Below are 14,946 nucleotides of genomic sequence, written 5' to 3'. Positions count from 1 at the left end.
TATGGATGTTGTTTTAATGCAGAGTGGTGAGTGTTATGAGCACATCGAGGGCAGTGCAGGCCATCCTATGTCCTAACTGGTGGTACATCCCCAAGAAACAACCACTCAGACTAATCTACTCCAGCTTTTCTCTTCCTCCATCCATCAAGTCAGAGTACCAAACCTCCTGTCCACGCGACCTCCTAGTCCAAAAATAGCAGGCGAACTGTTGACGGCTCCAAGCCAAAAGATGGATGAAACAACAGAACAAATCTCTGTGCTGCAGTAGTGATCCAGTGAGAATAATTTTTGCTTCCCAGTGAGAGCTGAACTGAATCCTTAACGACAACACAGAAAGCGATCCAGCTGGGAGAGAAAAATAAACATTGCTCTAGATCTGTTGCTATGTATTCCTGTGGCACGTGTAAATTTAGAGCCAAGGAGCCAGATCTGTTTGGTGTACTGTATCTGTCAAATTAGCCTAAAATCCCATGTGAATCCTTACAGGCATAATTCTGGGGCAGCCTCAGGTAAAACATGATCTTAACAGCTACGTGCAGAGCTCAACCAAAAGAAATGGAAAATGTGTCACTTTAAAAGTCTGACTTGTTAGCTATCTATTCTTCATGCAGAGCTCACCAGTAACTTGTAGGTACTGCCCTCATCCTGTCTTCTACCTGAACTACACTGGGGCAGGGATTACCAGGAGGAAGAGAAACAAGTCTGTGTGTGGTGTGTACGATGCAGAAAGAGAGAGGCACATCATGATGAAAGGCACAACCAAACCCTACTGCCCTTGTAAATACACAGATTTAGGAGAGTAAAGGCGTGGTAAAAACTTAGGAGACATTGGGTGAGGTAATATCTTTTATTAGCCCAACTGTGTTGGTGAAAGGGACAAGCTTACCAAAAACACACACTTGCAAACGCATGTTACTTGTGGAGCAGTAGCAGCTGCAGATGTCATATATCTTAGAGCTGTTGACCTTTGCCACCCAGAAGTAGTTCAAGTGGAGAAGTGCCCCCTTGTGGACCTTCCCCTGAAGTCTGATGTGGCCATGGGTCTCCCTGGAAGTAGAAGGGAAGGAAGTCAATGCAAGGAAGCCAAGTCAAACTACCATTTGCTATAACAGTGTGGAATCAAGCTGCAGTGAAGTGGGTTACCATTAATATTCTAATGAGGAAAATAAGCTAGGACGGGGAAGTAGCTTCTGCAAAGTCGCTTAGTGACACAGCTAGTAGGAAAACCTGGATCTCCTTCAACCTAGTATCCATGATTCAGGCATGTGAAACCCTGATCATCGAAAAAATAACCTTTCCCATCCTAGGTTTGCTACAGCAGGTCGTTATTGAAACAAGTGCCAGATATTCAGCCACAGTCCATAATTCATATGAGAACAAATTCACATGGATTCAGTTGCTGCTTCAGAGCCAATATTTGCACAGCTCATATCTATGAACAGATGTCTGAAACAAATTTGCATACGAGACCTCAGAAGCTGGTGTGGGGCCAGCTGAAATCCTGCATCAGATTTTGGTACCCAACTGAATCCAATTGGTGCCTAATAGCTTGATTCTTCCCCATCCATATGTTGTAAATGGAGTTTTAATTTCTGTCATTCCTTGATATTGTATGAACCATCTTTACTGCCATGGACAGGGATAAAAAGTAATATAGCAACTGCTGTGCAATAAATACTATGGACACGGTATACAATGTTCAGAAGGAATTTAGGACTAGGTTTTCAAGGGTATGCGAGTACCTACAGATAGATGTCAACTGGGATTTACAATAAATTATGTGCCTAACTCCCATTGACTTGAAATGGGAGTTAGGTGCCCATTGTGCTTAGACTGAAAATGCCACTAGACACCTATTTGCATCTTTCAGCATCAAAATGCCATTGTAAATCTGACCCCAAGTCATTTAGAAATCCCACTGAAAGCCAGGCACTTTTGAAAAACTGATCCAAAAAATACAGAGACATAGAGGGATCGTGATAAGTTTTCTAATACTGTCTGTATTTTATTCATTACTTTATTACTTTATTTTTCCTCTTGCTTCCAAACTACATGAATTAGTTTTGTCTGTTTTATGCACCTATTGCATCTTCACAAAACAAAAAAGGAGTCCTGTAGCATCTTAAAGACTAACAATAATATTTGTATCCTGTTATTCATGTAGGGTGTGAGCGCTCTGTTTTTGTTACATGCTGGGGCACCACCAATCACCATGAGGCCTGACCCTTTGCTAAGACTTCCAGACACTACCATAATGAAATAAATTAATAATAAAATGACCATATGAATCCACAACACAGTCAATCCTAATTCCCTGGGGTCAACAGAGCCAGGATTTCATCCAGCTTTTCTGTCATAGTTGAGTTAATGAATTGCTGGCAATCAGCCTCTCTTAAAATTCCCCCACTGTAGAGGAAGAGGAATGTGATAGAAGTTTACAGTTATAATTCACATATCAGATTTGCAGAACTACTTACATTCTATATTTTTTGGGGGGGTTGCTTGTTTTGTTTTGTTTTGTGTTTTGTTTGTTTTTGTTTTTTTGTTTCTTGTCAGGAATCTACCATGGATACCATAGCTCACTTGGGAAAGCTGAAGAAAGCTGCAGTCCTGAGTGTAAGGCTGCAGTGTGTTGAAAGGGAGGCCGGATCTGAGGTTCTCATTTCAAATTAGAGGAACATTGAATTACTTCACATATGGTGCTTTGCATAAGATTACAAATTAACCACAAGTTTTCCAAAAGAAGACATAAATTGGGGGAAATTAGACACAGGGTAAATACTTCTTTCCTTCATTCAGGCTCATTTTTGAGTGGAGACACATTCCTTGCAGTGTCTGCAGCTGAACAAAATGCAGCTGTGCTCAAGAAAGATTAATGCTTCTGAAAGATGTCTGCTTGGAGAGCATTAGGGAAGGGAACTCTCTAGCAACACCACAAGTACAGCACAGTGAAGATGCAAGCTTAGATACAACTGGTACATGTAAGCCTGGCATGAGCTGAAGCGGAGACTAGTTTAGTTACTGTTCCCATTTAATTCTGATTTTCTTTACTGAGATTACCAGATAGTTGCCAAGTGGGATTTATAACAGGTTATGAGCCTAACTTCCATTGACTTGAAATGGCAGTTAGGTGTCCATTGTGCTTAGACTGAAAATGCCACTAGACACCTATCTGCATCTTTCAGCACCAAAATACCATTGTAAATCTGACCCCAAGTTATATAGGAATCCCACTGAAAGCCAAGCACTTTTGAAAAGTTGATCCAAAGTATGCGGAGACATAGAGGGATCATGATAAGTTTTCTAGTACTGTCTGTATTTTATTCATTACTTTATTACTTTATTTTTACTCTTGCTTCCAACCTACCTGCATTAGCTCTGTCTGTTTTATGCACCTGTTACATCCCCACATAACCAAAAATGAGTCCTGTAGCATCTTAAAGACTAACAATATTATTTGCATCCTGTTATTCATGCAGACTCTGAGCTCTCTGTTTTTGTTACTAGGATCTGCAAGGAGCTCAGCAACTTATTTCACTTAGGGCACTGAACTGCTGATCAGATAATAATGACTAATTACTGGATTAGGTTTGAATGTGACATGGGGTCCCAGTTCTAAGCTTGTCTTATACAGCGCCTCGGTCCAGTTCTATTAATGTTCATGGAACTGGGAAGATGCTCGCAGTTCCAGAAGACCTCTGACGCTCTCTGTGGCTTGAGATTCTGAGTTCTAGGAAAACCTCTCACCCTACCCTTAAAACTAGCCTTTGCCTTAGCGCTTCTGACAGCATTTCCAGTTTGTACTGGCTGTTTGCTGCAATTTCCCACTCTCACTTTTTACCTCTAAAATGCTACAGAGTCCACACCTCAGAGTCCTGTTGACCTCTGCTTTCCTTCTGACTGCCGATTTCTTCCCTTGATGCTTTGTAACACCACAAGACAACTCCAAATCTGCCTTTCCACTTCCCTGGCTTCAAAAAAATATGCTGTTCAGCCAAGAGCAAGGCAACTCAAAAGGAGAAAGCACGTTTTAATCTATCTACACAAATGTCAGTTCTTGTAGCACATTTCTTTTAAAAATGTATCATAGAGGGTAGCCTGAGGGAATCATTGTTTGCACATAATAGCGCACACTCTAAGTTTAAGTCTACACAGCAAAGTTATTGCAAAATAACAGCCCTTATTTAGAAATAACTATGCTAGCATTGACACAACGCAACTGCTCTTTCCAAATCAATTTTAAATAATGGCCATCTTATTTTGAAATCGATCAACCTCATTTCATGAGGAATGGAGCCTATTTAGAAATAGCTATTTTGAAATAAGTGCTCTTAAGGGCTACATCTACACGTGAAGCCTACTATTTCGATGAGTAACGTCTACACGTCCTCCAGGGCTCGCAACGTCGATGTTCAACTTCGACGTTGCACAGCACCACATCGAAATAGGCGCTGCGAGGGAACGTCTACACGCCAAAGTAGCACACATCGAAATAAGGGTGCCAGGCACAGCTGCAGACAGGGTCACAGGGCGGACTCAACAGCAAGCCGCTCCCTTAAAGGGCCCCTCCCAGACACAGTTGCACTAAACAACACAAGATACACAGAGCCGACAACTGGTTGCAGACCCTGTGCATGCAGCATGGATCCCCAGCTGCCGCAGCAGCAGCCAGAAGCCCTGGGCTAAGGGCTGCTGCCCACGGTGACCATAGAGCCCCGCAGGGGCTGGAGAGAGAGCGTCTCTCAACCCCTCAGCTGATGGCCGCCATGGCGGACCCCGCTATTTCGAAGTTGTGGGACGCGCAACGACTACACGGTCCCTACTTTGACGTTGAACGTTGAAGTAGGGCGCTATTCGTATCCCCTCATGGGGTTAGCGACTTCGACGTCTCGCCGCCTAACGTCGAAGTTAACTTCGAAATAGCACCCGACACGTGTAGCCGTGACAGGCGCTATTTCGAAGTTAGTGCCGCTACTTCGAAGTAGCGTGCACGTGTAGACACGGCTAAGATGGGGAATAGTGCCCATTTCAAAATAAACCATGGTATGACCAATGGCTCTATTCTGAAATAGGTTCTACGTGTGTAAGTGCTATTTCAAAATGCATTTTTGTGTGCAGCTGCATTATTTCAAAATAAGCTATTTCAGAATAGCTATTGCTGGATAGCTTATTTTGGAATAAGGCTTCTGTGTAGGCATGCCCCCAGTGCAACAGACAGTCTACTATGTTTTTCTTAGCAAAGGGGTGTGCAAAATAACCAAACATTTGGACCGTCCGGCTATAATCCCCTGGGCTGCCTAGACAGACCCTCCGCCAGGAAGATAACATGAAGGAAAAACAAATTAAAAGGCTGTAACCACACACAACCCACATTTACAGATTTCTGCAGGAGACTGTTTCCTTGCTTTCATGGTCAAAGCACTTTCTTATGCATTTCAAGTCTGCTAACATTCAGATTAAAAAAGAGTGAAAGTCTGGAGGTCAAACTTGCAAATATATATTACAACATTAAAATGGAATCAGGACATGGAATGGCTGGAAATGTGTCTGTTTAGCTCCAGAGACTCCAGTGTGTGCAGACATCCTGCTTTTTGTTAATATTCATGCTGATTCCAACATGATTAGAAGAGGAAAGTGGTAAATGTAACTAGGATTATGAAATCACTATCTGGATTTAGCTAGTGGGAGAATTACTACAACCATGCATTTTCATGAAATATGTAGGCTGGCAGTGTGAACTTAGATAACCAAACACCACAGATGTTATGGCTGCCATATATTGCTTGGGAATGTTTTCAACAAGGCCATGATTGTTTTATGATAAAAAGTAATATGACTAAAACAGGCTAAGGCCCAAATGGCCTGGTGCTTGCTAGCTCTGATCTGTTTCAACATTCATGAGCTTTGCTACCAGCACATGGTTTTAAGCCCCAAATCCTTAGTGATTTAGAACATAGATGTTTCTGGCTCACAAGTCATGCTTAACTCATAGAACTGGCTCCAAACACTGCAGCTCTGTTGAGTTCAAAACACTTTGTATCAGGTTTTCAGTCACTTCATGTTTTCAAATGTTAGAAATCAAATCGAGACAAGAGAATTTTGTATGTACTGTTTCTCTTTGACATAGAGAAAATCCTTAATACATTCTATGTTGTGCGACTTTCCCTCAAACTGTCTCTGCTCCTTTTGCATGAGTATGAAATGTCAGGGACTTGTTTGAGTCCTAACCGTAGATCAGTCAGTGATAAGTTCCCAGTCTGGTTACTTAAAGCCATAATGAGCAACTATCTCCAAGAGCATACTATAACTCTTTGCTCTCACTATAAGATCAGATGGCTCAGACAAGACATACCAGAAATGACACTGTACGAATGCTGTTTCATTCCTAATTCTAATTTCAGGACATCACAGTCTCAGACATACCAAGATGCAACCTCCAATGCTAATACAAATATCAATGACAGATTCTTCAGGAAGAAACTAGACATAATGAAAAGAAATTATGCCCATTCTCAGCCATTGCCAGTAACATGGCAGAAAGTTCCTCAGACCACAGGCATAGATCATTTGTCCTAATACAGGTTGAACCTCTTTAGTCAGGTGCTGAATGAGAGAATTTGCCAGACCATGGGAGGTCAATACCGACACTTCCACTGCCCACTGGGCTCTGAGAAGACATTTAGCAGTAAATTACAGTTAAAATAGCACAGAACACTGAAAGCCAGGACTGCTGGTTGTAAACAAACTTTATGGCACCATGGGAAACTTGGCCACACCCATGATAAGTGATTGTCTGGCTAACTAACATCATGCTGGATTATGGATGTTGCTAGATGAGAGACTGCCAGGCTGGAGAGGTTCAACCTGACCAATATAATGTAACATTCACAGCCTGAAGAATTCCAGATGATTTAGATTATACACAATCAAGGGAATACTGTGCTACAGCACCATTGCAATAGTGTTATTTATCTAATTAAACTGAATCCTCAATAAAGATTTGTATTAGCATAGGTACAGGTATCTGGTTACACCAGTCCAAATTTCTCTAGTGTAGTCAAGCCTTTAAAAGGAAGAATACTGCCTAATTAATGAGCTGCTCTGCATCTTGCTGCACATGTGTTTTCCTGGGCAGGGAGAGATGGGGAGAAGGGGAGGTGAACATCTTCCATCCACGTAGCTGGATTCTATTTAGCCAGTAAATTAGCTAAAATTAATTTGCCCAAGACACTGCATTTGACAGTCCAGACCTCACTGTCACGGCTACTATGGTAAAGCAACACTAATATTTGTATTATGATAGTGTCTAGGCATCTCATGCACTAGCATTGTGCAAGGCACTGTACAAACAACAAAACATACAGCTTATTTGTGCACCAAAGACCTTATAATCTGAGTGTCTATGGAATTTGATTAATTGAAACACAAGATATAAATGGCTGTAGGGTTCTTTTTTTTTCTGTGTTTGTGCAGCACCTAAGGACTTCTGGACTATTAATTCCAATAAACTTGCAAAGAAGCACTTGCTGAAAAACACCTGTGTGGAAAAATTTAGCAGAGCCACTCATGCTAAACCAAACAAGAGAAGGGAACCCCCGCACACTCACTTACAGCTAGTTTCGAAGTGGAACGAAATCTCAGATTAAGTTGTTGGGATAGCAGGTAAATAGATGGAGAGTGCTAAAAGAAATTCCCTTCGGGCAAGAGTGGAACTTAGTAGAAGTATAAACAGCATTAGAAAATAATGTGACAAATACAAAATGTTGCAAAGAAAAAAGGCCGGCAATATTTAAAGGAAGAGTGGGTTTGTAAATGTATTTTGAGGGCAGTGATGCAAAAAGCCAATAAACTGGAGAGGGATTTCTTTCACATCAGTTAAGAAATAAGGTCCTTATCAATTCAGACCACATCCATTTTAGAGATCACAAGTGAACAGTATTTTAATGCTTCTTTTCATCTGGGCCAGATGCGACCTCAGTTTCCCTGATTGGTTGTTTAGCCTTCCAGTCATACCAAAACAACACAGTACATGAAGTTCTAATCCTGAGAAAAAGAGGAAGCCACACAAGGCAGCTGCTAGTCATGTCTCTGAAAGTCCTATGGAAGGTGCTCAGATATAATGGTGATAGGAAAGCATTAGAACCTAAATAGAGGAGCTCTATGGCTTCTCCAGAGTAAACTTCTCTCACCTGGGATAAACAATAACATAGTGAAAGCTCTTGACCTTCAACCCTTGATGGAAAGGTTCACAAATAGCCAGTTAGCACTACACTTCCGGAGCCCATAAGCAACTCCTGTTCTCTTCAGTTCTTCCTGTAATCTCTGGTAGTGTTTCCAAAACACAACCTCTTCATTGGGGTACATGCCTCTTTCATAACCCTTTCCAGGACCTTTGCCCAGAAAGACCCCACAGTAGGTCCTATTCCTTTCAGGTGTCTTGTCTTACTAGAGAGGCCCAGGACCAGCCATTGTTTCTCTAAATCTCCTCAGCCTGTGAATTGACTGAGACTAAATCGCTAGGGGTGTTCATTACTTCTTATTTCCTCTAGGCCTCTCCCAGTCATATTGACAATGAATTGCTTCCTTTCCCAGAATTCCTTGCTGTAACCTTTGGTTCCCATACACCCTTTTGGAAACACACCTTGTGAGTTCCATGGATTGTGTTTGACGCAGTTTGCAAGACGAAGGGATGAATAAACATTACTCTGTGGGGAGAAGGAGGGTGTTTGTACCTTGAGAGTCGGTGGCTTGTATACCTCAGTTGATGGTTTCCATTCATAGCAAGCCTACAATTATTAAAGAACACCTGTTGTACTAGCCCCATTATTAGCACAAGAAAAGTCTGTCAATTAATAAACTAGTTCTTCAAACAGAGAACTTTACCAATTAGCTAACTAAATAGCAGAGGGAAGAAGATTGTATCTCATTTCTCAACACAGAGCACAAAGAGTTATATTCAAACCATTTCTGAGCCAACTGTACCCTTGAGAGCACAAGAACCCCTACATTCCATGACACATGGCTGACCAACCTTCAGTTAACCTGCCTGGGTTAAAAGTGATCAAATTGCAGTGCTAGATAGATCAAACCAGCTTGATCCCAATCCAGGATCAGCCAGTCTAAAAAAAAAAGTAAAAAAAAATTGCAAAGTTCCTTTCCCATTATTCCCTTATTCCCGGGGTGGGAGCCTCCAATGGGATAGCCTCTGATGGGCCATGAGAAAGTTAGTTTATCTGCACAGCCAGAGGTATGGTCTCTCGCAGCTCCTGTTAGCAGTGTTTCACCACTCCCAGCCAGTGAGGCATCCAGGAAACAGTGGCCTGGCCTGCGCCACTTCCTGCAGCTCCCATTGTCCCCGAACGGTGAATGCTAGCCAGTGGGAGTTGCCAGGCTCCAAGGCTGTAGACTAACTGTCTGGGGGCCTGCCAGCAGCTAACCCTGATGAGCCACATTTGGCCTGCAGCTAGAATTTCTCCACCCCCTCCTCAACTTGGCGCTATGCGATCCCTTGAAGTGCCTTGCACCCTCTAACTCCATTGATTTACTTAAGGGAATGTCACCCCTCTACCTGAAAGATAACCTCCCCTCATGGGTAGAATCACTATTTTGAATTTATTTTGAAATAGTGTGTGCATAGTATAGACATCAGCAAAGTTATCTTGAAAAAACAGCTGTTATCTTGAAATTACTTGGCTGTGTGGCTGTAGCCATAGTGACTTTAAAAAGGACCAATGGCACTCAGTCCATACACAGAGGTAAAAAAATCAGATTTCCGCATTCTGCCTTGGAAAGGTTGCTGACCCCTGCTCTAGAATAACATGTGACCCCTTTTCTGAATTTTTTTTTTTTTTTGGTTTTTAATTTCTGGGACAAGGGGCTCCTGCTCTCATTAAAGCTGATGGTAAAACTCCCATTGACTTCCGCGGCACCAGGATCAATTCTGAGGACTACAAATTCATCCTAAACTGTCCCTCCACCCCTAATCTCTAACAAATCCTTTCCATTATGCTGAATTAGATCATGGGAAGGAAAGCATTAATATTAGCTAAGAACTAAACTGCACTTAGATAAGGCAACTTCTATTCATTATAGCTTCACAAGCAATGAAGACGGTTTATAAAATCCAGGCTTCATTTGTTTTTACCTATTTACCTTTCTCAGATAAACTGTGTGAAGCTGGAGATGCAGATTATTAGAATAATGGAAAAAAGCTTGATGCAACAAAGCTGATGTGTAACGCGGATTGAAGAATGTTATATAACTATGCCTTGTTTCCAAAATGCAGGCTTTCTAGATGAAGAGTGCCCTGAATCTGTGCAGATGACCTCACCACCTTTTAAGAATTTAATTTCCATAGATCCACTGTATTTTATTATTTACAGGGGAAGCACTGAACTAGGTTCCTAAACTGCATGCTGAGATAGCCATTCGATGCACTTAATGGCCTGCATAATTGGCTTTGTGAGTTTTTTCTCTTTACTGGTGACAAGATGAGAGGTGAAACCCATTCACATTCTCCTGCTTCTGCTGATGGAGGAAGCAAAAATATTTAACCTGTGTTTGTATTGAATTATGGTAACCTGTCACAAGAGAGCCCGGGGACCCGTATAGGAACAGTTCCTTAAATAACATCTCCAAATCAGAGGTGCTCACCCTAAAAGTACAGGGAGAAAAGTGTATTTTAGAAACTGGCAGTGGTTTAAACAACTGTGAACATAGACTAACAGCCAAACACAGGTAAAGCTGTATCTGTGTTGTTATCCACTGGTAAACAACCTATGGAACATAATCAAGTAATTGTAAGAATCCTTATGTCTAATGTAATAGTCCTATAGTCATCCCTAACATATGCTCTTAAAGTAATGTTCTGTGAGCTCTCCACATACAAACAGTGGTGCTGTGTCTTCATGTTGCAGTTAATTAGAATGGCTCAACAAGAAGTCAGCATTTTCCCAGCTCTGGGAATTAGGTAGAGCTGCAAAAATGATCAGTAACCATTTCTTTGATGAATGTAACCTTCTTACTGATTGCAGTGTCCCTGAATGGGTTTGTTAGTCCTAATTGTTTGTCACGTCATTTGTCTGAGTAAATTGCAGCCTCTGGATGGTCTGGGAATAAATCACCATGATTATTCATTATGTGTGATTAGTCACATAACGACACCTGGTTGTCTGTACCCTGACTGAAAATTATTTCTGTTCCTGACTGGATGAATAAAACTTTGATTTACCCAGCAATAAGTGAATATTAATATTCTCTCCCTGTTATGGGTATTTCTACAAGTAGCAATAGCTTCACAAACAACTGTAAAGAAGAAAGGAGCATCTGAAAGTTCAAAGATTATGAACAAAAAAGATAAATTAGTCCCACCAATTTGAGATGGACTTGAGTTGGACTTTACAATCATATTCACTGATATTTTTCTGCCCATGAATCAAACACCTCTTTTACTGATTGGGTTTCATGTTGTGATCTTTAATTCTGCCCTATGAAATGTATAGATCTGTCTGCAGTTACTATCCCTGGCAAGGAAAAAGATCTACAAGCTTTCTGTTACTTCTGTAATTTCACTTAACTTTGCAAATTTCGAGCAACTTCAAGAGGCTCAGAGCACTATCCAGGAAGATCAATTTACATCTACATTGTGTAAAATAAGTAAATCTATAAGGGATCAATTCATAGCTCAGTTGTGGCTTAGACATCCCTACATAAAGGATAAGATTGTAAGAGAAGAAGCCATACATTCAAAGAGTAAGCTAGACAGAACATCCCTACCATCACCACGGCACACCCCACTTACTGCTCTTCTCTCCCTTTCAGTGAACTCTGGCCACACAATCAGTTTTGTTCTGAGCCCTGGAGAAGTCTGAGCAGTCCCTTCCTGAACCACAGCCCCATAAAGGCCTTTTGTCCAGCCACAGGAGAAAAAATGGCCTGACAGAATGTTGCATGTCTTTAATCTTGCAAAGCAGTTTCAATAATCATCTTAGCTGTTCTGCAGATCTATTTTAATGAACACCTCCCCTACCCCCACTTGATTTCTGACTCCAGATGTGAAGCTATTGGCTAATACTCTACTTTGCCTGGGATTTTATAATCCAGCTTTAAGCGAGATACTTCTCTCTAGCTCTTACGTAACCAAGGGGACCTTCTTTATTTAGCATCTGTGGCCATGTCACTAAGTTCAGAACAGAAACGCCATACCCTAACCCATGGTGTCCAACCAGTTCTGAAGCCGTACCCACCACAGTGGCTACTGCTAGAGTGAACTAGCCATGTTATTATGAAAATTAATTTATTGTTCAAACCAACTAGTCACACTCAATGGACCAAATAGAGACATGTGGCTAGTGTGTTGGACACCACGGATCTAAAGCCATTCATTATGTATCAACATTTGTCCATTTCTAAAATACGTTAAACTCTGACAAGCAGCCTCTTCATCTGTAGTGATTTCCTGCAAATTCTGCAATTAATTCTCCAGGAAAAACATCCCTAGGGGTATATTTCTCCATACTATAAAAATCATGTTAATAATTAACACCTCCCATGCCTGATTTAACTTTTCAGGACATAAACTATTTATGTTGCATTTTAATGGATATTTACATGTGTCTCTTAAATGTCTGTCCATACTTTGAACTGTTTATATGTGCATATATTTAAAGTATAAAATGCTGTTCTGCTAGAATCACCATTACTGAAATCCTCTAACTACATGAAATAATTTCTCCAGATTCTTTGTATCAACCCCAGGAAATATCTCCTCCTTGTAACAACCTCGTAAATACTTGAATGCTATTATAATATCCTCCTTTGGTCTTCTCTTTTCCAGACTAAACAAACCCAGTTCTTTCAATCTTCCCTCATAGGTCATGTTGTCTAGACCTTTAAGCATTTTTTGTTGCTCTGCTCTGGACCTTCTCCAATTTGTCTTTATCTTTCTTGAAATGTGGTGCCTAGGACAGACCACAATACTCTAGCTGAGGCCTAATCAGCACAGAGTAAAGTAGAATTACTTCTCATGTCTTATTTATAACAGTCCTGCCAGAACGATGCATGCTTTTTTGTAATGATATCACACTTTAGACTCATATTTATCTTGTGATCCACTATGACCCCCAAGATCCCTCTCTTCAGTACTCCTTCTTAGAAAGTCATTTGACATGATTTTCTCTGTCCTATAGACAACAAAGGCTAGATCATGGATTAAGGACACTGATCATTTTGGGGTCACAGGGTGGAACCCCAGAAGGAATCATTGTTCTGGAGACTTTCTTGGTTGTCAGGTTCCCCACACTTTAAGAGTGAGCTAAGGTAGCTCCCCCTAGCCCTCATCTTTCTCCCCAGCCTCACTAAAATAGCTAATTAATCCAATATGTTCCTTGCATCTCCTACCTGGACTGAAATTGGCCAGCATAGCACCATGTAAAAGAGAGGAGAGAAGTCTCCTTGAGTCGTCTTTGCCTCTCCACCAGCACAAGCTCAGCTAAAAGTTGGCTGATAAACAGCCCCAAGAGTGAACTTGTTAACACTTTTCAATGTACATGGGCCAAGTTAAAATGAGGACCCTTGAAGTGAAATGCCTCATTGCTCCAGCCATGTTCCAATAGCCTCTGGAACTACCTTTTTCATTTTATCTCATTATTTTTACTTCTTCTTTTCCTGTGGTTTCTGTGTTTCCAGATCTTTTTGTGGGGTTGAACATTGATATCACTTTTGCTGGCCCAACCACAAGCACCAAATTCTGAAGATACCAACATTTCTGGAATAATATGCTTCATGGGTTCCCGTTAGCAGCTAGATTACCATTAAAAGAATCAACATCACAAAAAGTTAACAAGGTCCGTATTCCAAATACAAGGATATATATAAGGTGGGCAAGGGCCAGAGATACCTATCTAACTTGATATATAAATTGTCCTTTCACCATCATATCTGTATTTTTCATCCATACTAAAGATTTTATCATTGTAATATGTTTCAGAATGTACAATTAGCTTCAGTTTTACAGATGGAGAACTGAAAAAGAATGACTTGCCCATGGTCATACAAGATTTTCATGTCTGATCCACGATCTCCTCTTAACCAGAGTCTCCAGGTATGAGAGACAACCACAATACCAGGCTTAGATTAGTTTTTATTAACTTTAAATGATTTTTTCTAGGCTCCATGGTCCTCGCTGGCCAGTTACTTTGTGGTTTTTATTTTCTGTTTTATTTCTAATTATTGTATTTTAATTGTTATAAACAATCCAAGACATACAGAGCACACATAGATGGATAGATGGATTTTATAAAGTGGTACTTGATGCAAATGTTAGCTTCTTAATTACAATACAGGCTTTCGTCTTGGCTCATCTCTAAAATTGAAAGGTTGGGGTTTTTATCGCAGTTTTTATCCCAGCCTTCAAGTTGTTTTGTTTTTAGATTTTTTGGGGTTTTTTGGCTGGTTAACTCTGAAAGGGCAATTCAAATGTTTTTTCCGTTTTATGCCATTTGAACACATGCTGGAATGAACAATAACGAAATGTAGCAGGCGATTATGGCTCTGCAATCAATGCTTACAGACCCTCGCTGGCTTGGGAAGTGCTAAAAGCAGATGCTGTGACACCTGTTGTTATGATGCTGTCTGAACATGATATCACATGCCATCTCCTTTGTCACTCTGCAGCAATCCCTAATGGACTGAAGAGCTACGTTGTTGTAATCAGCTTTAAATAGAGAAATTCATCACAAACGTCTGCTTCAGTGTTGTCTTTACTGAATCGTTGCATGCACTGTAATGGGTCAGCTCCATCGCTTTGCCATGACTTGGAGGTTTCCTCCGCCAAGCCCTTTTTAAAGACCTGTAGGAGCAATCATATGTGCACACAAAGGCTACATCTTCACTACAGCAGTCCTTCTAAATGAATTCTTCCAGACGATCTCTTCCAAAAAAACTTCT

The 14,946-nt window shown here is 40.9% G+C and overlaps 1 long non-coding RNA gene across 2 annotated transcripts in view; it reads right to left on the bottom strand.

The window, feature by feature from the left end:
* Positions 1–885: 885 nt before the first annotated feature.
* Positions 886–14,946, bottom strand: part of LOC142020539 (uncharacterized) — a 127,361-nt gene continuing 113,300 nt past the window's right edge. For both annotated transcript variants that reach the window (XR_012647434.1, XR_012647433.1), the window contains exon 4: positions 886–1,047. This is a non-coding gene — a long non-coding RNA (uncharacterized LOC142020539). The remainder of the gene's footprint in view (positions 1,048–14,946) is intronic.

The sequence above is a fragment of the Carettochelys insculpta genome, chromosome 14, assembly GCF_033958435.1.
Source record: "Carettochelys insculpta isolate YL-2023 chromosome 14, ASM3395843v1, whole genome shotgun sequence".
Taxonomy (NCBI): domain Eukaryota; kingdom Metazoa; phylum Chordata; order Testudines; family Carettochelyidae; genus Carettochelys; species Carettochelys insculpta.
This window is presented reverse-complemented; position numbering and strand designations above follow the sequence as displayed.